The following is a 27,647-nucleotide window of genomic DNA, read 5'->3' on the forward strand; positions in this document are numbered from 1 at the left end:
CATCTTTGAATCTCTGGTAGTTAACATAGTGTCTGGTCCAAAACAGGTTCTTAATTAATTAATTAATTTTTATGAATAATGAATGTATGAATCTTAGGTTTAACCTCTGGATTTGCTACCCAGGTGCCCCATGGATTTCCATTTAGAAACTTGATTATATAGTTTATCTCACCTATTTATTAAACCTAAAATTATAGTATATAGACTTAGAACAAGCCCTTAGATCATAAACTAATGATATTTTATTTCATTTCTCTCATTTTAGAATGACAACTCTAGCCCAGGAAAGAGAAGTGATGTGTTTAAGGTTCTACTGTTTATTCTTGGGTGGTAGGTCCTGGGCTAGAACAGCAATGCCCTAAATTAGCACTTGTGCCCCTTAACAGTTTAAGCCATTTTTAGTTTAAGCCATTTAAAGAACTCAGACCTAATGTTTTGAAGGGAACAGGATTATTTATTAAGCCATTTTCCTCAGGCAAGTCAAACATATTCCAGAATTGTAAAGTCTTAGATTTATGAAGGCGTCTTAAAGATCTTTGGCCCAACATCCCATGTAGGCAAGGATCTCCTTACAAACTTCCCATTAGGATGGCATTTAGTCATTGTTTGAACACTTTCAGTAGTGGGAATATCAATAAATCTTCTTGAACAGATCTGAGAGAAAATTCTTCCCTTTAAGTGAAATGAGCATTGCTGTACATTCTAATGCACTAAGTGCAGATATCTACAAATACATGGAATGAATCTAGTACCTCTTCAAAGCAATCGTTCTTAAATCTGAATATAATTTTCATCAACTTTAATTTCTCCTCCAAACAAAATATTCCTTGGTTTGTTCTTCAAAAGACAGGGTCTCCAGAATCACCCCATTCCGGTTGCCCTTCCCTGACTCTCCTCAACTTACCAATATTCCAATTTAGATGTAAAACACAGAATGAATTATTTTAAGTATAATTAGCATTTACTTCCTTTTTTGTGTGTCCTAGATTTTTATTAAGGAAGTTTAAAACTGTGTTAATTTGTCTGCCTCATGGCTGCTTCTTACTATATTTTAGATCAGTTAAAAACTTTAGGTTTTTTTTTTTTTGAGAGGACAAGAAAAGAGTCCTATTATATTCAATATTCATAAATAAGATCTAGATGGATTAAAAAGTCTGAATGAAAAATAAAAGTACTAGAGGAAAATATTTTATTTGGAGATTTGAGGACATATTCTAAGCATGACTTCCAAAGATATAAATCACATAGGAAAGACTGCTATATTTTTTTATCTAATGGCAAAAGATCATAAATAATATAAAAACTATAAACTGAAAAATACATTTGTGAAATACATGATAAAGGTTAGAAGACTTAATATCTCAAGAATCCATGTGAATTGACTAAAACAGACACTAGAAAAAGGTCATGAACAATTGAGTAACAAAGAAATGAAATGGCCTTCAAACATGTGATGAAATATTCAAACAAAATAGCTACTAAACATGTTGGCAAAATTAGACCGGCAAATGTGAAAATAGCCAATATCTTGTGTAGAAAAGTATCTAACAAAACAAAATTTCTTGCACACAGCTGGTGGGACTGTATATTTGTAGTACTTATTTTAGTATAATTTAAAAATATATGATAAAAGTCCAATAATGCAATAACTGTTTTTCCTATAATACCGTTTTCTAAATTTATCCTAAGTAAATATCAGATATGCACAGAGTGTCATCATGACATTAATTGTAATATAATAGGAAAAATAAATCCTAAAAATAGGGGATTGGCTCAGTAATGAATGCAATGTCCAAATGGTGAACTATTATTATCCTGCAGTGTGAAACTGATATTGTAGTAATATATTTACTTTATAGTATAATAAAGTAAACCAGGATGTTACAAAATAGAGTGCCACAAACACACTTCTTCTTACCCTTGTGTTCAGAAATACTAGTTTTATCAGACAAAATAGGTTAGGTTTTGCTGCAGTAACAAAGACTCTCCAAATCTCAGTGACTAAATACAACCAGAGATTAGTTCTTGCATGTGCTATGTCCCAATGCACGCCATCCCATTCACTCAGAAACACAGACAGATGGAGGCTCCAGAAGCTTCCATTACCACTGAGATAGGAATTAAGGATAGGACAACTTGCACAAGCTGCATGGCATTTCTATTTTGGTGTTAAAAGAAAATCATAAGGCCATGTTTCAGTCAAAGGCAGGAAGGAAGTGCAATCTTACCATGCATTTGAAGGAAAACTAATTTTTTTTGACAGTTCTAATAACTACCACACTGACAGCTTTTCCTTCTATTTGCTTGTTTGCATTTTCTGACAGTTCTAAGACAGCATATAGAATACTTGATTACTAAAAATTAATGTTCAGACATGTGTCCTTAATCATAAGTTTGTGGAATGTTAGTGATTATATTTATTGCCTGTTAAAATATTTCTCAATCTTGATCTTGATTCCATTAACCAACATATTTTCCCTCCTGGTTTCATGCTTTTGGCAGTTTTGAAAAAATGTCATCTAAACCATCATCAACATGATACTGGGCAGAATGAACACTATGACATGTTAGAGAAACTACTTCTTCCAAAGGACATGGATGCACTAAATTATTCCCCAGTGTTTGTTCATTCAACTCCTAAGCCACCCCCTATTTATTTTCATATAATTCTCAGTTTACCATCTGGTTCTTAAAAGGATATAATAACAAAGTTTGCCAGAGCTTTTCTGAATATTGAATTCCTCTTTGGTAGTCACCTGACATTGTTTTAAGTCGGACAAAACTTGATTTTAACCAAGCTCCTTTGGAACAAAGGTAAGGTATTCTGACCCAATGGTCCACAAATTGGCTATTGAATGCTCAGTTCTAGAATCTTGCTAAGGACCAATAGCTTGTTAATCTAAATCAGAAGGACATTTGTCTGTTTCTGGAGTGCAGGTACATTCATACTTATGCATGTTTTTCTCCCTGGGCTTTCTCTGATTGATCCCAAGTTTGTTCTGATCTGAACTTGGAGACTTGAATGCAATTATAGGAGATGTTTTGTCTTTTCTCCTAACCTTGCTTATGCTCCAGTCCCTTCCTAGCAATGCTTGTTCTACGTCAAGTTAAAGTACTTGTCGCTAAGAAGAGTAGAAGTAAATTCCAAAGCAAAGTGGACATTTTAGATGTAATTGCTGTTGAGCCTACCCATTTGAGAGGGAAGTATTTTATGTGAAGGTAGTCAAGAGTTGGCTCCTCTGTGATTACCCAATTATGCATATTCATTGGAGGACTCCTGAAACCTCCTTCTGTACAGTCAGGGTTTTCCCATGACCTTGAGGCTGAAGTCACAGACCTCAGAACTCCCGCAAGCACTGTTTCTAGAAATAAACATGTAAAGCAAGACTTCTCAGAATGCTGAAGTACAGAAAGCTCTTAAATTTTAGAAAGTACTGTCCTGGAAGAATTGCTGGGTCAGAGGGGAATAAAGAGAGATATAGAACTAAGAAGAAAAACAAAAACCAAAACTGGAGGAAAGATGAAATTATATGTGACGTAAGGTTAGTATGTAAAGACTAATTCAAATTATGCAAATAATATGCAAACACACACACAGTCAAACCTAAAGAAAGGGGCACTGTGTATAACAATATTTTAAAATTTATCTTCTTTCTGAATAGACTGAGAGTGAAAACAAGGCTCTATGCACCATCTTGTATGTGATAAGCACCCGTCCAAAACGTTGTGGAAAGTAGAGAGGATCATTGCCCTCATGGAGTTTACCATTGATCAGAGAGGCAGGCAATCACTACGCAGGAGCAGAAGTGTGATGAGTAGTCTGTAGGATCTCTACCTGGCACTACAGACGGTCTGGCAGTTCACCTAGTTTAAAGGGAAGTAGGGAGGGTCAAGGAAGGCTGTCTGGCAAAAATGATGTTTAAACTGAAACCAAAATGATAAGCAAGGATTAGCCATGGTAAAGAGGAAGGTGGAGAGCATCCCAGATTGAGGAATAATAAGGACAAAAACATAAAAAATTAACTATAAAAGATTGAACTTGAGCTCTTCATTCAAAGAGTGGTCAACATTTCTGTGGGTCATGCAGGCACAGAGCACCCCTCTTTCCACTCTCACTTTGCATTTTCCAGCTGGGAAACATGGCCTATGAAACCAGCTCAAGCTTTGATATAGTTGCCAGGAACCTAACGTTCTTTCTAAGACTGACCATTTAATTTGGAATAGGTTTCATACATACTAGATCATTTTTAGTAGAAATCTGGACATTTGCTATCTAGTGCAAGGGCAGTGATTGCCTTGCTCCACATTCTATTATTGTTGTCATTTGGATGCTAAAGTGACTAGTTTTATAGTCTGTCTTTCTTCTTTAAATCTTCTCACCCTATCTTGCCCCCAGCCTTGGATCCTGTTCCATTCCTGGGATACTAAATGAGTAAACTGAGTTTTTGCCTGAGAGAGATAGAACGAAGTCATTGCTTCCTTGCCTGATAAATTCAGAATAGGCGTGCTGCATCATGGCCCTTTGACTGGGGTAATTTGGTGCTAGAAGCAATACTGCCTCTGTCTACAGCGCCACCTCATACTTCAAATACAGAAGACTATATTTCATGTGCACCAAAATGAAGACCGAGAAAAGCAAAGTTTTTTGGATTCTTTCCTAGATTAAAAAAAAAAAAAAAAACAATTCCCAAAACTTCTTTGCTTAAGATTTTGGGATTTCAGAGTGTGGGGAGAAAGGAATGCATCTGCATAGCTGAAGGCTGAAGAAAATTCTTGCTTTTAAGTTGAGTCATATTTGGAAAACTAATGATCATTTCTACCATCCACAGGAGCCCATTCTTTCTGTGAATGTTTACAGAGGAGAATTCAATTGTGTTTTGCTAAATACATTTAGAAAGTAGAACTAAAGCATCTTAGAAGAAGGGGCTTTCGGGGTGAGGCTACTGTTTGAGGAGATCCTAATAAAACTCTCATTTAAGTTCAGTACTGAGGCACAATATGAGTGTTCCAAAATCTCTTGGCAACCTTGCTTAGAAAGGCCCTTAATACAGAGTTTGTTACAAAATTTGGAGAAAAGGGAGAAGGATAGAGAAGGATGAGAGGCACGTGGGCTGGAGCTGTGAGAAAGAAGTTTCTTTGGGAGTGTCAAATCAGTTTGGGAAAAGGAAAGCCATGGAAAGAGACAAAGAAATTTAAAGTGATCACCATGGTCAACAGATTCCCTCTATAGTTCTTCAGAAATAATTAAGAAGTTATATTTTGAACTTCTTTCTAGCAATTAGATTTTTCTTTAAGTGTGATGTTAGTTTGTTACTTGGCCACTAGGATTTTAGCTTGAATTTCAAAAGCTGAAAAATTCCTTCAGAGCAAATTCCATACATTATGGTGGTGACAGATATGATGCCAGTGGAAAGATTCTAAGGTACTACACAAATATATAAAAATGATTACTCAGTCATTAATCAAGTACCTACTAAACATCTACTATGTGTACAGCTCTGTACTTGGTCCAGGGGTAAACCAAGATTCAGTATGCTGTAAAAGAACAGTCTATTTTTAAAGATACATTCAGTTAATATACTGACACATTAAAATGACTGCAACTATCCCCTATAGATTTTGTCTCTACTTCAGATGCTATTGCTACAATTGAGTTCATCCCTTTGCTATCAAAGCTACCAGTCTGCCATAGCTCATCATCGTTTACCTGAAGAATCTCTATGAGATGAGAGTCTGGGCAACCTGAGTTAGAATGATTGAAGGTGCTTTCCTCTTAGCATGATGCTGTTCAGTATGATTCTGAAATGCTATGCTTTTTAATAACGTATAGCATAAAGTCAACATTTGAGAACTCACTGTGACAAATATCTGACTTGTAAATAGAATTTGGGCCCACATTTTGTAAACTAGACACATGATAGAACCTTGACCCATGACTCCACTTATAAAGTCTGCAGAAGGAGTTGGGCATGAAGTAGCTAAATGTGGGGACATATGTCCAATCTTTCATTGGCCACAGCTGATTGGATTACTTACCCTAAGTAATTCCATGTATATGATGATCAGGGACCTACATAACTAAGGCAAAAAGAGGATTTGGGTCAGAGCCCTTCAATTTTGGTAAAAGTAGAAATATCATGTGATCAGTAATTCCACTATTGGCTATTTATCCAAAGAAAACAGAAGCACTGATTGGAAAAGATACATGTACCCGTATGTTTGTTGCAGCATGTGGTATATACAAAAAAAAAAAAAAAAAAGAAATGTGGTATACACATAGATATATTCAATGAAATATGATGCAGCCATAAAAAAGATGAGATTGTGCCATTTGTGACAACATGGATGGACCTAGATGGTATTACACTAAGTGAAATAAGTCAGACTGAGAAAGATAAATGCCATGTGATTCCACTTATAAGAGGATTCTTAAAAGAGAGAGAGAGAGAGAGAGAGAGAGAATAAACAAATATAAAGCAGAATCAGGCCTATAAATACGGAGAAAAAACTGATGGCTGCCAGAGGGCAGGGGGAGGGGTGAGCAAAATGTATGAAAAGGAGAGGAATATATAGGCTTCCAGCTATGGAATGAATGTGAATAAGTCATGAGAATAAAAAGCACTGTATAATGAATATAGTCAATGATATTATATATTTTTTAAGGTTTTATTTATTTATTCTTGAGAGACAGAGAGAGAGAGAGAGAGAGAGAGAGAGACAGGCAGAGGGAGAAGCAGGCTCCATGCAGGGAGCCCAAAGTGGGACTTGATCCTGGGACTCCAGGATCACGCCCTGGACCAAAGGCAGGTGCTAAACCACTGAGCCACCTGGGCTGCCCCAGTCAATGATATTATAAAGTAGTAAGTGAGACAGACTGTAGCTACACTTGTAGTGAAGGTAGTGTAATATATAAAGTCAGTCAAATCACTAGGTTGTTTACCTGGAACTAATGTAACATTCTGTGTGTCAACTATACTCAAATAAATAGAATAGAATAGAATAGAATAGAATAGAATAGAATAGAATAGAATAGAACAGACTACCAATCTGGGGAACCTGAAAGTTTGTGGATGAGTAATTGGTGAAAACTGAAGCAGAAAGGTCATATACACATCGGGTGTTCTCAAAGTGTGGTCCCTCAACCAGGAATACCAGCATGACCTAGAAACTTGCTAGTGCTCCCCCAGACCTACTGAATCAGAAAGTCTGTGAGGAGGGCTCAGCAATCTGAGTTTTATAAGCTCTTCAGGTGCAAGTAGCCAAAGAGAGGCTGTATGGCTGTCCTAATGGACAACACAGGAGCTAAAGAGAGTTCCTGGGGAACTCTGTAAGCCAAGGAAAACTGTAGGTAAAGGAGGATGGATCCGATGACAGAAGAGAACTGGGAGAAATCCTGGGGAGAAATCTTGATCTCCACAGATCCTTCAGTCCCAGTTTTTGCTAGGTCATATCCATGTAACAATTGTCATGCTTGTTTTACGGATTCAGAATGGATCTTGGGCTTCTCAGAACCGATTAGGCCTGTTTTGAGCCCTGCGTAGTAAGTAGAGATGCTGTGTACAAGGTACTCTAAGGCCATGGATGTCATGAGAGTGGAAGTGTATTCCATGTAAGAGCGTGAGTTGTCTTCCAATTTCATTGAAACTGTGGTCAAGTGCAGCGTTCTAGGAAGGGCAATTTCAGTCCTGACTCCAGCTTGGACACTTTACATCTTTTCTGTAATCCTTAGTACAGCCCAGTGAAGTGGATCCATAACAGCATCTGTATTAGTTTGCTAGGGCTCCCATCACCAAGTACCACCAACCGGGTGGCTTAATCAACAGAAATTTATGTTCTCATAGTTGTGGAGGCTAGAAGCCTGAAATCCAGATGCTGGCAAAGCTGGTTCCTTTTTAGTGAGAAAAGGGTCTGTTCCCTCCATCCCTCTGTCCTGGACTTGTAGATGTTCACATGGTGTTTTCTCTCTATATGTACCCATGTTGAAATTTCCCCATTCTGCAAGGGATCAGTCATATTGGTGTCGACCCACCCTATGGACCTCATTTTACCTTGATTAGATTTGTTAAGACCTTATTTCCAAATAAGGTCACATTTGGAGGTACTGTGAGTTAGGACTTTGGCAAATGAATCTGAGGGGCAGTACATAGCTTAACCCTATTTTCAAGATGAGGGGTTATGTGACTCTCTCAGGGAAGTAGTTTGGTTGCATGATGGCATGCAAACCCACAGCTCTCCACAAGACTCTGCTGACTCCTATGCTTTTAAATATCCTTTCTAGGACTCATCAAGTGGTCTGGATTCACCAGAAGCTAGTCCATTTACCAGAAAAAGCTGGGGTGAGGGCCAGGCAATGATGTAGAACACCTAACATCTACACCAGGATAAAAATCTGTGTTTCACATCTGAAACTACTTGAAGGATTTAGCACCTCTGATTTTTGTCCCATAGAGTAGTGCCGTATATTCCTTGGAGGGGGATCAGATGAATTCAGCTGACGCGATAGGACTCTTAATTCTTTTCTATTGTGTTAAACAGATGGCATCAAACAGCAAGTTGAGAATATGATGCATGTGAGGATTACCACAAGCCAGCATCCTTTTGAAGAAAAAAAGAAATGTGGAAAGCCATCGAAAGAAATCACATAAAGATGAACAGAGAAGGAAAGTACTGTTTCTGGTAATCTGGAACCAGAGCCCCTTTGGCTTTTCTGTTCTTCTAAATATTTGCATTTGTGAGGAGAGTGGTCTGATTTATGATACCATACTAAATGTCCCTTTGTTAGAAAACAAAAGAAAAGAAATACTGTAAATGCTGAGACTAAGTTTTAGAGCTGGCTCTTAACTTCAAATTAGATTCTGAGAATTTTGGGTTATTTTATAGGGAAGAAAAAGGGAGAAAAGCCTAAATCCTTATTTAGAAAAACATAATGGCTCCATTTTAATAATGAGTTCCTTATTACTGTTGCATGGTAGAGATATCTCACTAGCAAGAACCACTGTGTTTATAGAGGAGTCAGTTTCTCAGAACTTCCAATGGGATGTGACGCTGCCTCTGCCAAAGCCTTTCGGTCTAGGCTTCCTGTGTCATTGCATGAGACTGCCTCTTGGCTTAACTTTCTGTCTTTCCTTTTTTATGCCTTTTGGAGTTTTTTGGGGGGTTTTTGGTTCCTAAACCGTATGCACTTTCCAAATTTTCTTAGCTTGACCATAAGCTCTTTAAAGCTAAGAATCTATCTTCTATTTCCTTTGCAATGTACTTAAGTGTCTTTAGCATAAGCTCCTTTGGATGGAATGCATCCCTATCTTTGAGAAAGATTAGAAAGGAGTAAGTATAATCATTACCATTGGCTCCAGGGCCAGTTGCCAAATGTAAAGGCAACGCGTGTGGTTAAACTTCCCCATAATTAAGAAAAGGTGAAGGTTCTACGCAACATCAAGGGTGAACTGTGGCTATTTTGTACTCATATGCTGGCCTAGATTCTTTGAGTTTTACATCCAGGTGTATGAATCATTATAAATATCCTCTTTCATATTTTCTAACATAGGGTGCAGTTGATTCAGTATTTGGCAGGGAAAGATTTACCCTCAGGAAGCTGGACTTTCCAGAATGCCGGTGGGAGATCCCAACTGGATCAACTTGGAGGTTGAGGCATAATGGAGGAATGTGAACTAAGATAGTAAATTAATATTTGGCTCGTTATATAGATATAAAAGCCCATAAATCATAACTGCTTTGGAAATATGGTATAAGAGTAGAAAGGGACTTTCCAGAATTTGAAATGTTGACCTATCCACCATACTATAGAAAGAGCTTTTGCTTTTCCATCTTCTTCCTTTTCCTATTCTCTTTCCTCCCTACTCCCACTTGATTGACAAAGATTTAGAATAAAATGCAGGAAAGTTTATATAACAACGGGGATTCTTGCCCAGATCCATCAACATTCCAACTCTATAGGTAACTCCCCCGTCTATGTTTAAATACAGCCTGTTCTTCAAGAGTGACTTCTCAAATAGCAGTCACCGGGGTTTCTCATTCTAGTTACTCATGTGGCTTGGCCCAGGAGCTTTTTCTGTGCTGTTGCACTATGCTTCAGGATCTCCTGCCGTTGGCATTGCTGTGGGGGAGTTCAGTATCTCTGCAACAGAGCTAACTATGTCCCAGAGTTTGCACTGACAGCTCTGAGAATTTTTCAGGGCAAATTTTATAGCAAAGCAATGAGGCATACTTAAACACCTTATATGAGAAATGAGTGCTCATTTCATAAAGTCGGTGTGAATTCTGGGTTCTCATTAATTTGGCAATAAGTAATAAATGGGTTCCTAAACTTGCAACTATAGAAAAATACGAGAATTCTGCTAATTTCTTGGCTAGCGAAAAACACATCTAAAATAATTATCCTCTGGGTCAAATTTCAAGCCAAAATTTGATTATACTCAGTTTTATAAGGACTTTTTTTTTTTCTTATCCTCCTCTACCTTCAGGATAAACCAGATTTCATGCATATGAATTGCATGACATTAAAAAAAAATGTACAGTTACAAGAAGGTCTGCAGGACGCTGCCAAAAATCTGCCAAATCTGTCATTTAGGAGTTTCCCAGCCCCTTTCCTTCCAAGACCTTTCTTCGCCACCATCGTGCTCCGGGCTAAAGCAAATTCAGGTCACACCTTCAGCCCTCACGTTCTGCATCTTCAACCCCTACTTCTTGACTCACTCACTGGTCTTTCTAGACTGTCATCTACATGCCCTTCCATGTGATTTGCTTCCAGGGTTACTCATCTTTTTAATCTCCGGGGGGGGAAGAGATTAGGCCTGGGTTCTTGAAGCCTGTTTCCTAAGGGTGTGGACCATGCATCTGCAAGATAATAGGCTGAGCCACCTCCCTTTGATCTAGCTGCTCCTCTGCTCCAGCTGTAAATAGTGGGGATGCTGTATCTACTCATAAGGTTGTTGGGAGGGTGATGTGTCTATGAAGCCACCAGGGCAGCCTGTTGCCATAGTCAGTGCTCGATAATTGATAGCTACCATTCTCATAATTGTTAGGAATTGTTAGGAGTACAACCTTCTACTTTATACCACACATAGCACTATCAAATATAAATCTTGATCTGCTTCTCCTGCTCCTGCAACCCCCTCCCTGTGGCCTGTCTCTCGTATGGGCCGCAGGCATCGGCAGTGTTTTCCCATTTCCAGGCCATCCACTGTGCTGGTTTCTGAGCCGGATCCTTGCTGAACTGGAGAGTGAAACCACACCCGAGCTGTGGAGTCAATACAAGAGCTGGAGAATGAAAATATTTCTCCTAGGGCTAGATTTGGCAAAACCCTCTGTTTAAATTAAAAACACCATGAAGTTTGGGCCTTATAACTTGACAGTGTTCTTTGAAATAAAGAGAAGTTAACAGGGAAAAGAATGTGCCAGAGTGAGGATATACACATGACTGCAGTTATTTCAAGTCAGCTCTCTTGCAGCTTCTCTTTTCTTTTTAAAGATGAAAACAGAAAAAAGCCCTGAAAACCCCCCAAGAGCCCCCCCCCCGGAGGGGGGGCAGTGCCCTTTCCCAGGACCCCGTAATCCCCCCCATATTCGGATCCTGGCACTTCCTCAGTCAGCACATCTCGAGCCAGATGTGCCAAACCACTCAGCACTCTCAACCCGAGTGTTTTCCTGTCCGATCTCCACTAGTTTCCTGGAGACAGAGAGCTCGTTAGCACCAGGCCTCGTGATCGCGTTTGTTTGTTTCTTTCTGACTTTATTAATTTCCGAACCCACTAGCGCATCCCTGAGGGGCCACCAGTCAGGGCGTGACTCTGCAGGGGAGCGAGTTTGGAGGAACACCTGCAGTGGATCCCATTCCTGCAATGGGCCCTCCTGCCAGATGTGGCCCAGCCCCCCCCCCCAGAGCCTCCCTGGGGGTCCCGGAGCAGAACCCCGGGGGTGCTCCATAGGGAGGCAGCTGTGGCCAGGCAGGAGCAGCTGTCCCAGGCACTGGCCTTCCTTCTCTGCTGAAACCTGTGCTCCTGTGCCCTCGAAGCAGCAATATGCAGAGAGCGGTGCCCTCCTGGTGCCTCTGGCCTTGGCGAGGTGGAGAGTTGGCTTGGGTACTGAGTGTGTATGGCCACTGAACCCCGGGGGGCAGCTCTCTATGATGGCCATGTGGGCCCCTCCCTGCTCCCTGTTAGCAACATATCCTTTCGAATGAGGGGTGAGAAGAGAGTGCAGACCCAAGTGTGCATCTCAAGAGATGATGTGGAATCCAAAGAACAAAACAAGTGAAAAAGCAAAAGCACAACCAGACCTGTGACTACAGACAGCAACCTGGTGGTTGCAGAGGGGAGGGGTTGGGGGATTGGGCAAAATGGGTGAAGGGGGGGGTACAGGGTTCCAGTTATGGAATGGATGGGGCACCATGATGAAAGGCACGGCAGAAGGAATACAGCCGATGGTGTTGTAATAGCATTTGCACAGTGACAGGTGGGAGCAGAGCACAGTGGGGTGAAGAGTTGGATCACTGTGTTGCATACCTGCAATAATACAACATTGTGTGCAAACTATACATCATTAAAAAAAAAAAAAGAAAGATGGGGGTAGCCTTTGTGATGAAACTCTACTGTTGGGGGGTATGAGGAAAAAAGCTAAAGTTCCAATCAGACCTGACCTCAACCTAAACCGGTACCATAATAAATCCCAATAGTTTACTGAGATCAAACACAAACCCTTTGCTTGCCAAGTTCCTGACGGCTGAAGCAGCTATGTTTATTTATTTAATCACCAAAGGTTTATTAAGCAGGAGCACTGCCAGGCAAGGATATCTAAAGCCACAGAGATAATAAGCCATTGTCTGCCTGAAAAGGAAACTCGGGTAAATCGATCACAACAATCCACAGCAAGGAGGGTATGCGAAGTGCTGGAGAAAGCCCTGAGGCAGAGAGGCCTACTGTGCAGAGATGTTGGGAGTTGAGGAAGGCCCCGACTGAAATCCAGCTTTCCCTAAAGCTGGTGTGAGAAATCACTGATTTTCTGGGTCCTCAAGGGACAGCCAGGTCCACGTTAGGATTCACATAAGCCTTGGCTGCTCACACACATCTGGGTCACGCAGTGGGCCTCATACCTTCCCATGGGTTGAAGGCACCTGGGAAACAGTAAAAGTGAGACTCCTTCGTCCCCACTCCAAGAAGTTTGGGTGACGTTGTCTTGAAGCAGAGCCTGGGAAACCCGGTTCATTTTTATTAACAAGCTTTTCAGTTGATTCTGCTAAAAGTCGTTCTCAGACTGCACCCTGAGGGATGCCGTCAGAGCCCTGAATTCCCGATTGTGTCCACCAAGGACTGCTCCCTGACTTTTACCACTTCCATCCCCGAAGCCAGAAAGTCACTACCGATCTGCTTACTGCAGCTGTTTGCCTCCACTTGAGGCACTACTGGGAATCAGAGGTGTTTGATCTACACAGGATCCCACATGTCCTTCCCCGAGGCATGCGGATATATAAGGCAAACAGAGACGTTCTCAGGATAGGGGCAGGCCCTTTGAGGAGAAAGCTACGTTGGATGTTCTCTTATACTTTCACCTATGAATTTGAGCTGAGAAAAAAATGCTAACGCAAATTAAAAGAGAGAGAGAGAGAGAATTTAGACTTGGCTGGGTCCCTGGCACAGACTCTTTATAAGAAGCAAGTCATTCCCAGGGCCTGGCTAGGACAGGGATGATGCAGGCACTTCTGAGCCCAGAGCCCAGACAGCAGACAGAGCTTCTCAACATTTTCCAGCTTTGGGGTAAATGCACCATCACAGGCACCTGTAGCCATACACACTTACACACACACCATTTCAGAGGTTTCCTCTCCCTCCTCTTCTCTCTCTTCTTTTTAATCCTTTCCCTCCTCCCCCACCCCCATAAAAAAAAAATCTTTCTTTTACTATAGAAAATACAAAAGTAATGTATTTTTAAAAATCAATTGGAAATATAACATTAAATCCTTCTGCAAATACAACATGTAGGGATCCCTGGGTGGCGCAGCGGTTTGGCGCCTGCCTTTGGCCCAGGGCGCGATCCTGGAGACCCAGGATCGAATCCCACATCGGGCTCCCGGTGCATGGAGCCTGCTTCTCCCTCTGCCTGTGTCTCTGCCTCTCTCTCTCTCTCTGTAACTATCATAAATAAATAAAAAAAATTAAAAAAAAAAAAAACAAATACAACATGTAGAGCTTTTCCAGGGTCATGTTGGAGAAAACTCTCCTCTGAACAAGGTCTCCTTCTGAATAACAGTAACAATAACAACAACAATAATAAAAATATAGATTTCGATCCACTTTATGTTACTCGTTCTCCATGATGTGAGGGAACAGAGTTTATAGTTCAAGTAAGAGAGAAGTCGTACATTCCCATAATGATGGCAACTTTGCATTTTAGGAGAGCATTTGTCTTTTTAGGGGGTAGGGGTGGGGGAACTCTGTACTAAGTCCAAAGAGTTGTTTGTCAAGATACAGAAATTTTTTTATTTTATTTTATTTTATTTTATTTTATTTTATTTTATTTTATTTTATTTTATTATTTTTTATTTTTTTTAAAGATTTATTTATTTATTCATTCAGAGAGAGTGAGAGAGTGGCAGAGACACAGGCAGAGGGAGAAGCAGGCCCCATGCAGGAAGCCCGATGTGGGACTCGATCCTGGGACTCCAGGATCACACCCCGGGCTGCAGGCGGCACTAAACCGCTGTGCCACCGGGGCTGCCCAATACAGAAATTTTAAACCCCGATGGGATAAAGTTGATCTTTATAAAAAGAAGTTAATTGTTATGTTTGAGGTAGATGAAACCAAAAATAGGTATGTCAAGGATGGGTGTTTCAGAGTAAAGAGATTTTCCTTTTTTTTTTTTTTTTTAATGATTTAAAAATTTATTTGACACACAGAGAGAGAGCAGAAGCAGGGAGAGTGGCAAGCAGAGTGAGAGGGAGAACCAGACTCCCCTTTGAGCAAGGAACCCGACACAGAACTCGATCCCAAGACCCTGAGGTCATGACCTGAACCAAAGGCAGACGCTTAACCAACTGAGCACCCAGGTGCCCCAGGAGATGATTTTCTTTTTTTTTTTTTTTTTTTTTTTTTTTTTTTTTTTTTTTTTTTCCAGGAGATGATTTTCAAGAGGAAACACTTTCTTGACTGTTATGGATTGAATTGTGTTCCCCAAAAGGTGTTGAGATCCTAACCACCAATATCTGTAAATGTGACCTTCTTCATAAATAGATTCTTATAGATGATCAAATTAAGATGAAGTCAATAAGGTAGGCCCTATTCCAAAATGACTGATGTCCTTATAGAAAGGGGGATTTTGGGCCCAGAGACAGACATGCAGACAGAGAGAATGCCACTTGATGAAGAAGGCCAAGATTGGAGTGATACAGTGTAGGCCAAGGAACGCTATAGTCAGCCAGCAAATCACCAGAAGCCAAGGAGTGATGCGTGGAAAAGATTTTCCCTTGTTTGGCCCTCAGAAGGAACCAAACTGTCTACACCTTGATTTGAAAGTCTAGCCTCAAAAAAAAAAAAAAAAAAAAAAAAAAAAGTCTAGCCTCTAGCAGTATAAGATGATAAATTTCTGTTGCTTAAGCCAGCCAGTGTGTGGCATTTTGTTACAGCAACCCTAGGAAATGAATCCATTTACCTAGACACAGCAGCTTCTTTCTCAAGGTCCAGGATTACTGATTGACCAATCTGAGTGGGTTGAGCTATCCCAGAACTTGGGGAGAAAGAGACAGGTGTACACTGGTGTGCGAGGAGCCTTGGGGTAGAGGTCCAAGGTACCACAGGGCTGTTAGGCTCTATGTCTTTGCTCTAGGGCCTCAGCAACCTTTACTCTGGTTTCCTGGAATTGCGCCAGTTACTGTTTTGTGCCGAGGCTGCTCTTCTCTTTGGGGGATCAGATCCTTGATTAGCCTGCTGGGACTAGGATTTTACACTACCTTTCTTTGCTCATCTTCCATAAGGAGTTCTTATAGCACATACTGACAAGTTCCTGGGTTAAGAAGTCAGATTTTGAGTTCTGGTTTCTAGTTTTAGCTCTGTGACATAGAAGCCAGGTAATATTAGCAGGTCACTTCATAACTCTGAATCAGTTTTCCATTTGTGAGGAGGGGGTACAGTAATATGAGCTCTGTCACAGTATTCCTATAATAATGTAAAAGTATTTTGTACACTGTCCAACATTTTCCCAAATGTGTTTCTATAGTCTCATAACCTGGTAAATTTGTGCATGTGTGAGTGCCTGAGCCAAGAGAATCATTGCTCCTGGAAAAAAAAAAATTCAGATTCTCAAAGGATAGCCACTTAACATTTGCATTAAAAATAGTAACAAATAAATATCAAACTAAATCCGCAAAGTCTTATTAATTGATAATCTCTAAGGAAAAGGGTATATACACACAGACAAATACACACAGGGAAATTAGAAGAAAATGTAATGGGCAAACAAAGATCTAAATTCCTGCTTAGGAGTGATAAATGTTTCCCCAGACAGTTTCTACATCCCAAGGGGGCCTGATATCTGGAAAAATACATTGATGATGTAATGAGAACCTTGCCCAGAGGAAGCACCTTTTGCTGAGGGAGATAGGGGCCTCTGGACGCAGCCAGGGATTCTCAGCTGTGTGGCTCCATCCCATCTTTCTCATCGCCCCAGTCTGCCACTTATGAATTGATGATCTCGCTATTCTCTCTAAAATGCTATGTTGGAACACTTGAAGGTGAAGTCAGGTTTGTGAAATTACTTGAGAATCTAAAAAACTATGGGTTACTCTTTCTCTTCTAAACCACGAGGACACTTGTGGCGATCACCCGTCAAGCATACCCTGGCCAGCAGAGTCCCTAATCTCTGTCTGTATAAACCATGTGTGTTTCATCGATTTGGGTTCATCTGCCCAAACACTTACTGAAAAGAGCTGTGAAAGATCACACAGTGTAGAGATGGAACAAAACACAGGAGGTTGATGGGACAACTTTCCAAAGCAGCAGGTTATGGGCAGAATTGCCCATCCAGAAAGCTAAGAGTGTATGTATGGTTTTCCATGTGCGTTTTTGGCCTGGGAAATCTTGAGGATGAGGGAATCCAATTCTCTAGCATCCTTCTCCCCTGAGGTGGCACAGGCTTGCCCATGCCACTGGCACTTTTGGCTTGATTATTTGGGAATATATTGGTGAAACTCTAACAGACCTTGATTTAGAGCAATGAAATGTTCAGATTGAGGAAGGACAGATGATGAATATTTGGTTGGCAGGGTCTCGTGAGATAAAAGAGGTTGTCTATAATCTCTAGGATATTGGCGGCATATGAAGAGAGGATAGTGTGTGACAGTGCAGTTTAGCAGAGCTTTGGACCCAAGTGCAAATGTTTATTCAGGCACTGAACTCCTTCCCAGACCACTAGGCCCTAATATTCAGACTGGCCTCCCCATCCTCCTTTTGGCACAGGTGCTTGTTGAGGAACTTGGAGGGAACAGTTTCTTTTCTCTTCCATAGGCCAAGCCACATCCAAACACAAGCTTTCACATACAAGACTGACCTCATATACTAAACAAAAGTCAAGCCCAAGACCTAAGCTGCACTTAGATCACAAATAAACGTCCTGTTAAATGTGGATCTAACAATTTCCATCTGGCAACACTCACGGCCACGTGTCTGACCATGGGTCAGAGGTGAAAGGAAGGCAGCATGGTTCACTGAAGGCTTTGTTTGCCTTGGCCCATAATTAAAGACAGAAGACATTGCTTGTTGGTGGCCAGAGGGCTCCTTGGGCATATGTGATCTCTCCCTTAGGCAAGAATGAGAGTGGGAGTTGGGTTGATGGTATGTTGAAGCATTCCAGACGTGAATCTAAGTATTGTCTCTGATGACCTCTGCACGTAGGCCCAGCCAGACAATGCAAAATAAGCTGGCAAGGCAGAGCAAGCTCGAGGAATGCAGGAGGGTTTGGGTGCTGAGAGTGGGCAGGAGGATGCTTCAATCACTGGCAGTTGTATGGAACTTGGTCAGCAAGGGTCTGTTAGCATTGCCACAGCACTGATTCACATATTTGTGGCCAGACCAGAGGGTGTGGGTGGGGGTAGACTGGTTTGCTGATGAGTGAGCTCCCCAGTAGTCCCTGAATTCCTGTGGCTGGTCACTTCCAGTGTTTTCCTTCATGGGTTAGGGCTTGGTCCAAGACAGAAAAGGGCCCTCTTGAGGTCATGTTGTCAGTGCCACGGCCTTCACCAACTGTCCTCTTACATTTCTTTCCTCTCCAAATGCATCAGAATCTTCCTCTGCTGTTTACAGAGAGTAAAACTTTACTTCATTATGGAAAACTCTTGCTAAAAACAATATACACGTAGGAAAGTCAGCCATTGGGTCCTGGGTGATAGGACAGGGTTTTATGATGACATGTCAGTTCACCCCGGTGTATGTCACCACTTCCCCATTCCCCTCCGTGCAGAAATTCTGTTTTATTCCTATAATCCAGTTTCTAGTCAAAAACCATCCAAGATGAAATGAGACAATTGGCCTGGATATTACTTATATTATTAACATAATTTATTGCTCTAATTACCTCCTAATAAGGGAAAGTGCACACGTGCAGCCTGCTACTCTCGCCTTTTCCTAATTGTCTTCTGGGCACTCCAGTGAGGATCAATCATCTCTCTCTCTCTTTTTCTGTTTCTTTGCTTCTAACATAACTTCCAAGCCTCACTCTATATCACATCTTACTAACTCTTCCCAAATTCCACCTGCTTCCCTTATAAAACCCAATTCATATACCTCTCAATCCACAACCGGGAAAAATCAAGTCTCAGTCATAAAAATTAACATCTCTGCAGACAAATTTAGTGGTCAGAGTTTAAAAATGATATTCTGGAGAATAGCAGCTAAAACAAAACATGTTTCTCATTGTTGGTAAAATCAATAGGCCTCTGGCAATAGCTAAGGATACAGCTGTTGGGAATGGGGTCATGATAACCATAATTGTTACCATTTGTTGAGCTATCACTAAGCACCAGGACTCATTCTGAGCACTTTATTAAAAATATCTCATGTTTATAGCAGCAATGTCCACAAGAGCCAAAATATGGAAAGAACCCAGATGTCCACTAACAGATGAATGGATAAAGAAAAGGTGATATATATATATATATCTCCACAATGGAATATTACTCAGTCATCAAAAGGAATGAAATCTTGCCATTTGCAATGACGTGGATGAAACTAGAGGGTATTATGCTTATTATGCTAAGTAAAATAAGTCAGTCTGGAGAGATATCATATGATTTCACTCATATGTGGAACTTAAAAAACAAAACAGATGAACATAGGGGAAGGGAAGGAAAAACAAGATAAAAACTGAGAGGGAGGTAAACCATAAAAGATGCTGAACTTTTGGAAATAAATTGAGGGTTGCTGGAGGCAAGGTAAGTGGGGGGATGGGGTAACTGAGTGATGGGCATTAAGGAGGGTACTTGATGTAATGAGCACTGGTGAATACTAAATTCTACCCCTGAAACAAATAATACACTATATGTTAACTAAATTGAATTTAAATAAAAATTTAAAAAAATTAAAAAACAAAGGCATTAGTATGGCAAAAAAAAAAATCTCAGGTAGTCTCACATCTAAATGCAGAAGTCATGATTAGTATCCTCATTTTCAGATAAGGGAAATGTGCTTTTTTATGATTCCTTAGATTGCAAGAATTTAAAAGAAAAGAAAAAAGAGAAACTTTGCTCATAGTGAAAATACTTGTTTCTAATTTGGGCTTACATTATCAGAAATATTTGATTTTCTAGTTTGGCAGCAATAACCTACAAGATTCTACTTAGTAGAATGTGAAAGAATGGCAGATATGTACAGATGTCCTTTTATTGGCATGAAGAGTTCTTACTAGGAGACCCCAGGACTGTGAGGAGTAGTGTTTCACCCAAGGCTGGACGCAGCTTCCCTCTGCTTGTCTGCACCCAGGTGGGGAAAGAACACCTCTGCAGAGCTGGGAAATGTCTCTTGACATTTTTGTACACAGGTTTCTGGTCTCAAATTAGCTGTGACCACACTGCCCTCTAACTGACCAGAGTAACCAGACAGGGGCTTTGAAGGCGGGTGCCAGAGTGAGGTGACCTTCTCAACCAGATACAGTGCATGCGAAGGAACTCATCTGCTTTAATACACATTTTGGATGGTTAACTCCTGAAAGATGAGGATGCCTGTGCCCCTGTAGGCCTAGTTCCTAGTAAGGGCCAGGTAAGGATTTATCAAATAAATGAATGTCGTGCCCTAGTTTATGCCAAGTTGAGAAAATTCTGCATTTGTTCAGAATAGTCCACATTTGGTAAGCACTTTAGAGCAGGTGGTAAGCCGGGGTCTTCAGAGGGCTCTGCGAACCCTCTGAAACTTCACGCAAAACCTCATGTCTGCATGTGGGAATTTTGGTGAGGGTCTTTAGCATTCATTAAATTCTTAAGAAAGTTGGCTTAAGAAAGTTTTACTTAAGGATTACTACTTCGTGGTTTAAAAGGCAGTTACACTGAATTATTTTATTTTATGGTACAACAACGCTATGTGAAGGACATTATCATAATCTTTAATTTACAGAAGGAGAAAATGTGAAATTGAGAAGGATGGCCCAGGTATTACATATAGAAGCCTAGTGTTCTCGCTCCAGATGCCTGTTCTTCTCACTTGCAGGTCGTGTGCCTGCGTGTATATGTGGGTGAGGAGAAAGAAACAATGATGAAATGCTAAGGTAGGTCCAACATTACTCTTTGGAGACTGACTTTCCTTCCACCTCATGACTCAAAGAATGCGACCATGTCTCTCCCTCCCACCCCACCCCATCCATTTCCATTTCAGGGCCCTGCTTGATAGAAGCGGGCTTTGGTTTTTAGCTCAAGCCCTGATGCATTGGCCAACCCAGCAAAGTAGTTTGAGGAACCAGAGAAGAGATGCATCACCATTTACTTTTGAGCAGTAGCTTCTTTACCTATATAATGGAGTTAAGAATACCACTTACTCTGACCCGAATACATTTCTCTCTCCTTTAAAAGGCAGCTGAAAGCCGAAGTGACTTCTGGATCAATCATCCATCCTGAATGTTTCATACTGCCTGACACCTGGGGCTCATCTGCAAACTGAGAGCCTTAGGATGAGGTGATTTTGTCGATGACTTTTAGCTCTAAAGTGCTTTTTCTAGGATACCGTTGCGGCAGAAGCGAGTGGGGTGTGGGCAAGGGAAAGTATAAAAGCAGAAGAACATCCGCTTGGTTAGGGTTCCTGGAGTCATTATTTCCCATTATCTCCCTCCACCGGTGTCTGAGTTCATCCTTTTCTTTCTCACTGCACCTTGGGTGGTGACCTCACTACTCTCCCCCATCTTCCGGAGCTCCTGCATGTCACACCTGGAGCCTTCAAACAGAGGTGCTGGTGGAGCCAGCCAAGGGCAAAGGGTGCTTAGCGGTCTCCTGGCTTTCTCCCACCTTCCTGCTGGAAGAATGACAGGTCGGGGAATTCTAACACTCCTGGGAAGTGGTTTTCCCCCTGGCAAAAGGAACTGTGCTGACAAGTTCCCCTGGGGCACTGGAGAGGGTTGGTCTGATGACCTGTGTAGGTCTTTCAACGCTCAGAATGGGTGATTCTGCAATTCTTCTTCATGACTAGATCACCCAGGGATTAACACATTCTCCCTCAGCAAATATAAATTAAGGCTTAGCAGACAGAGTCTGACTCATGAACTGTAAGGGGGGTTAGAGTCCAAGTGTAAGTAAGTGGACCTTATATCTTGTGTTTGGGGGTCAGAGCTATGCTGTTGCACAACTCCAGGGGGTGCTCATTCTATTGTATTCTCTGCCAGAGGCACCTCTGGGAGCACAGTTTTAACACAAGGCAACAGAATGAGTGTTCCCTGACATGGAGCGCCCCTGCTCCCCTGCTCGGGATGCCTTAAGGACTGATTTCATCACAAAATCTCATACCCTCTGGAGGCTGAAATCTCAAAGTCTGGGGAGTCCTTTCATCATAATTCCCTAATGAAACCTGGCAAAATCCACATCTACAAGGCATTTGCTGGAACAATAAAGTGATTGATAAAGAAAAGAGGCTAAATTGGGGGTAGGGGTGATGAGCGGTTCATCAATGCAGACAGCAAACACAAGAGAGGAAAAAATGTACGGAAGGCTGTGCTACTGTACCCTGTACTCTCTGACCATACAGCACTTCCTCCACCACCAACGGGGCTGCGACCCAATAAACTCCTCTCAAGGTGAAGATATCCTGGGTCGACAACGCGGGTAATACTCTAACCTACAGAACGTCACAGCGTAGCCCGGCCTACCTGGAACGCGCTCTGAACACCTACATTAGCCTACAGTAGGGCAAATCATCTAACACCAAGTCTATTTTATAAGAAAGTGTTGAATATCTTGTGTCATTTACTGAATTGCACAGAAAGTGGAAACTAGAATGGTTCTAAGTGTGTGGGTTGTTTACCCTCATAATGGGGGGACGGGGGCGGGGGGGGGGGTGGTGCTGCCCTGGAGCTGTGGTTGCCCACTGTCCAGCATCAGGGGAGAGTATTGCTCTGCATATGGCTAGCCTGAGAAAAGATCCCAATATTCCAAATGTGAAGCAGGTTTCTACTGAATGGGTATTGCTTTTGCACCATCATAAGGTCGAAAAATCCTAAGTCAAACCACTGTTAAGTCGAGAAGCTTACATATATATATATGTAAAAAAAAAAGAATATATATATATATATATATATATATAGTGTATGAACCTTAGATGTTGGAATCTATATATATATATTTTTTATTCCATATATATATATATATTTTTTTTTTTTGTATAAACCTTAGATGTTGGAATTAGTTTAGTCTGTTGAATCAAGCAGGGTGGTCGTTAAGTGGTTTCAGCAGTTAATGGGTTTCTTTGTTTCTGTGACCAGTTACCATATAATAACCCCCATTCCCTGGCTGCTGACGATGGTCAAGTGCTTCCCAAACAGTACTTTGTTGGAATCCTCCCAGTAACCCTGGGAGGTAGGTGTTACTGTCTCTATTTTTTTTTTAAGATTTTATGTATTTATTCATGAGAGAAAGAGGTAGAGGCAGAGACACAGGCAGAGGGGGAAGCAGGCTCCATGCAGGGAACCTGATGTGGGACTCAATCTCAGGACTCCAGGATCATGTGCTGGGCTGAAGGCAGAAGCTTAACCGCTGAGCCACCCAGGCGTCCCAACTGTCTCTATTTTATAAACATAAAACTGGATCTCAGAGAGGTTCATAACTCGCCCAAGGTCACTCAACTCAAGGAGCCGTGTTAAGGGTCAAACTCAGGGCTGCCTGACTCAAACTGTGCCGTTACCAGGACACGAAACTGCTTCCTTCCTTTCTATCAGGCCATTCTGTTTTTCTCGAGCAAATGTAGCCAGAACTGCTCCATTACTTGCCCTAGGGTAGAACCAGTAATAATAATAGTAAGAGCAATGCCTGTAGAGCTTATTATGTGCCAGGAACTTTCCTAAACACTCTCTAATGTATTAAATAACTTATTCCTTGTAAACTCTTACAAGGTAGGGATTGAGCCCCATATCTGGATGAGGAATGAAGACATGGAGAGGTTGAGAAACTGGCCCAAAGTCACCCAGCCAGTTAGTAAGGGGGCGGAGCTGGGCATAAAAGCCAGACAGCTGGGCTCCAGAGGTTGTGCAGCCTGCCCCTAGGCCAGCGAGGCCAGAGCAGCTTGTCAGGGGGGCAGATCACTGGGTGGAAACCCATGGCCCTGTTCAGATTGGTCCAGGCCCGCATTAGACACAGTTTGTGGAGGGTTGATGCTCTAGGAGGAAAAAGTGCTAGGGGGTCAGTGAATCCATCCTCTCTAATCCTTGCTTTCCATTGCTTGATTGTCCAACACACCCAGTTTCGGGCAAGGTCGTCAGGCTAAGGGCAGCCATGCTTTCTTGTCTTTCCTTGGGGGCAGCTGTGGGACTGCTGGGGGTCCCCCACCCTGGGGGAGGGGAGCAGGAGAAGAGGACTGGCCGCAGAGCCACATGTTCTGCATCAAAAGGGCAGGTAGTTTTAATTCTCCTATTTCTCTTCTCACTTCTCAGTCACTGCTCTGCTTTTTTCAGAAAAGTGAAATTAATTCTTTGGAGTTCCTAGGAACCAGAGGGTTTTGAATCTGTAATGTTTATGACTCTGCTGAGAACACTGGGAAATGAGGCTCCCTTTTGCTTATGAAGTCATAGTTTAACCCAAACCAAGAGAAAAAAAAAAACAAAAAACAGAAAAAGCTTGAGCGAGTCTGTGGGGATCAGAGCTGGGTATTGTGTTACAGAAATTTTCCATTTCAGACACAAACTACATACGGCAGCATGTAGGCCAAAAAAGGCAGAGACTCGGGGTGTGTGTGTGTGGGGGGGTGGCCAGGAGAAATAATACCTCCTCCTTTAATCCTGAGGAGTATGGCCAGGTTCTTGGGGACGGCTGTCCAGAAGGTCTGGATCAGATCACACTTATATATCTGGGATGAGAATGATGCTAGTAGTGGCATCGTGGGACATTAATTTCCAAGAGCTCCCTAGGATGCTTCCGGATGAGATATTTACTTAGTGTCTCAGTGCCTCAGTTTCCAATAGCTGAAAATAAGACAGACACCTCAAAATGTGTTGAATGTAGTAAACGTGTTATGCACACAGGCTCTATAATAGCGGAGGGACAAGGCTAGTTATATTATTAAACAGTCCCTAATTAGCTAGCGTTTCCCCAAGCCTTCTTACACAGGAGCCACTATGTTAAAGATTGCTAAACATTATCTCATTTCATCCTTCCCAGCTGATGGGATCAGTGGTATTATTTCCTGATTTTTTTAAAGATTTCTTTTATTTATTCATGAGGGACACACAGAAAGAGAGAGAGAGAGAGAGGAGACATAGGCAGAGGGAGAAGCAGGCTTCCTGTGGGGAGCCTGATGTGGGACTCGATCCCAGGATCCCAGGACCCTGGGATCATGACCTGAGTCAAAGGCTCAACCCCTGAGCCACCCAGGTGCCCCCTATTTCCCAGTTTTATATGTGAGGATGTGGCAGTTTAGAAATGCTAAGTGACTGAACAAGTTCATCCCCCTAAGGGGGTACACTGGGGTCTCAAGTCTAAGGTGAGTCTGGCACCAGTGAACCGATACCGTATCCTGCCTCCCCAAGGACAGGCCACTGTGGCCTACATTGCTCTGGTCCCAGGCTGAATCTGGTGAGAATTCTCTGGATGTCCCCTAGAATAGGGACATCATACTTTACTCATTGGTAAAGTATGTTCCTTTGGCCTCTTATCCCAACTTTTAGCAATGCCCCTTTCGGATTAACAAGGCAGGTATTTTTAAGAAATAGGGGGCTGAGGGGCTCCCGGGTGGCTCAGCTGGTTAAGTGTCTGCCATCGAGCCCCTACATGGGGCTCTCTGCTCAGCAGGGAGCCTGCTTCTCCCTCTCCCTCTGCCTGTGGCTCCCCCCATTTGTGTTCTCTCTCTCTGACAAATAAATCAATAAAATATTTATAAAAAAGAAGAAGAAGAAGAAGAAGAAGAAGAAGGAGAAGGAGAAGGAGAAGGAGAAGGAGAAGGAGAAGGAGAAGGAGAAGGAGAAGGAGAAGGAGAAGGAGAAGGAGAAGGAGAAGGAGAAGAAGAAGAAGAAATAGTGGGCTGGTTTTCCAGGTAGATAAACTAGTTTTGGTCCCTTGGGTCCAATTCTGAAACGGGTATTACCTGGAGCCTGGGTTCCTACAATTGGGTGTCCTTGACCAGCAGCAGCAACATCACCAGGAGACACAAGCAGTGGGGATCTCTGGCTCCACCCGGACCCACTGAATCAGAAACTCTGAAGATGGGGCTCAGCCATCCATATTTTAACAAGCCCTGGAGCTGATTCGGAGCATCCAGGGTTTGAGAACCAAGGGCCTCCGGGGCAGATAAAGGAGAGAGTTAAATCAGGGATAGAGGCCTATGATTCTTAACAGCTGCTAGTGACTCATTCTCCCCAGTCATTCCTTTCTGGGTTTCTGTCCTTTTTAGGATGAAGGATTTGCTCGCAATCCCATCTTGTGTGATAAATTTCATCAACAGTGTCCGTTCCTTTCTGAATCGACGTGCATGAGGAGGCTTTGAGCTCTATCCACTCCCATGTGCATGCACAGCCCACTTCTGTTTTGGGAACCACTTGCTCCATTTCCAGTCTGGGCGATTAGCTTCAAGTTACTCTTCATGTCAGAAGAGAAAAATAAGTTTTACTAAATCTGTGGTTCTAGGTTGATGAATGGCAGGATTGGGGTTTAGCACTCCAAAGGTGCTTTGTTTTAAAGGCTCAAACAGTGTGCTACGCAGGAGCCAAGTGCACCGGGTGCCCCCTCTGCTGCCCGCCCTGCCCAACAGTCACCACAGAGGGTGAAGCAACTAAAGCTGAGAGTAGGGGAAATCATTGCTTTGGGGCTTTTTTTTTTTTTTAAGATTTCTTTTATTCATTCATTCATTCATTCATTCATTCATGAGAGACACAGAGAGAGAGAGGCAGAGACACAGGCAGAGGGAGAACCGGGCTCTCCACATTGGGGAGCCCAATATGGGACTTGATCCCAGGACCCCGGGATCATGCCGTGGGCCCAGGACACATGCTCAACCACTGAGCCACCCAGGTGTCCCTGCTTCGGTTTTTAATGTGAGCTCTGACTCAAGCTTTGCCTCTTGGGCTCACCGGTCCTGTCTGTCACTCAGTGGGGAAACTCAACACTGAATGCAAGATGGAGAATCAAGAAAATAGCATTTTCTTCTTTCTAGTTCCTTCTCCGGAGACCAGAGTAAAACGGGTTCCCAGTCCACCACAAATCTGCCTTTTAACAGCCACGTAAGCCTAACTCTCAATACAAATTATTCCAAGTTTGCTAGTTTGTTCCCAAAGCCTTTCTTGTCATCTGAGATGCTGCTTTTCCTAATTGAAAAATAGTAGGGAATTTTGTTTAACTCTGCCAGAGGAGGGAAACTACAGTTATGGATGTGACCTGTGGCTAGCATCTTTGGGGTGGGGCCTTTTCTTTCATCTCAACAAAGACTCACTACCACTAACTTGGTAGTCCTGGTTTTTGAGGGGGGTCTCTGGGGCCCATATTACATCTCCAAATAAGGTAAGATAAGTATGAAAAAAAATAATGAAAACTTAGTTTCTGTTGCCAGAAGCTATTTTTGAGTTTCAAAAGGGTTTTGCTCAGTACTTTGTGTTGCTGAGCCAGTCTTATTGGAATTCACTGTAGACTTCCTGAAGAACGCAGGTGGGTTAGCAACATGGGAAGGAAGACAAGCTGTGTGATGGGTGTTACCCCCTGACCTGGTGGACGTGGAGACCCTGCCTAGCGACACATTTCCTGAGACCCTGTTGCAGAGGTGTGGGGGCTGAAGCCCAAATCCACTGCGAGAAAATGACGAGATTGGCCCTTCACATGATACACCACGTTGTCTGCCTCAGAGACCCTTGCCTCATAGATTGCATGTTGTTGCTATTATGAACCAACAATAAATACTTTTATCACAACAAAATTTTGAATAAAAATTTTGGAAAAAGATAAGCCCAAGTCCAACATCTGACTTATCTCTCTCTCTCT

At 42.1% G+C, this 27,647-nt stretch overlaps 1 protein-coding gene across 22 annotated transcripts in view; it reads right to left on the reverse strand.

The window, feature by feature from the left end:
* Nucleotides 1-27,647, reverse strand: part of PHLDB2 (pleckstrin homology like domain family B member 2) — a 217,411-nt gene that overhangs the window by 170,400 nt on the left and 19,364 nt on the right. The gene's annotated exons all lie outside the window — the stretch shown is intronic.

Source organism: Canis lupus, chromosome 35 (assembly GCF_048164855.1).
Source record: "Canis lupus baileyi chromosome 35, mCanLup2.hap1, whole genome shotgun sequence".
Classification (NCBI taxonomy): Eukaryota; Metazoa; Chordata; class Mammalia; order Carnivora; family Canidae; genus Canis; species Canis lupus.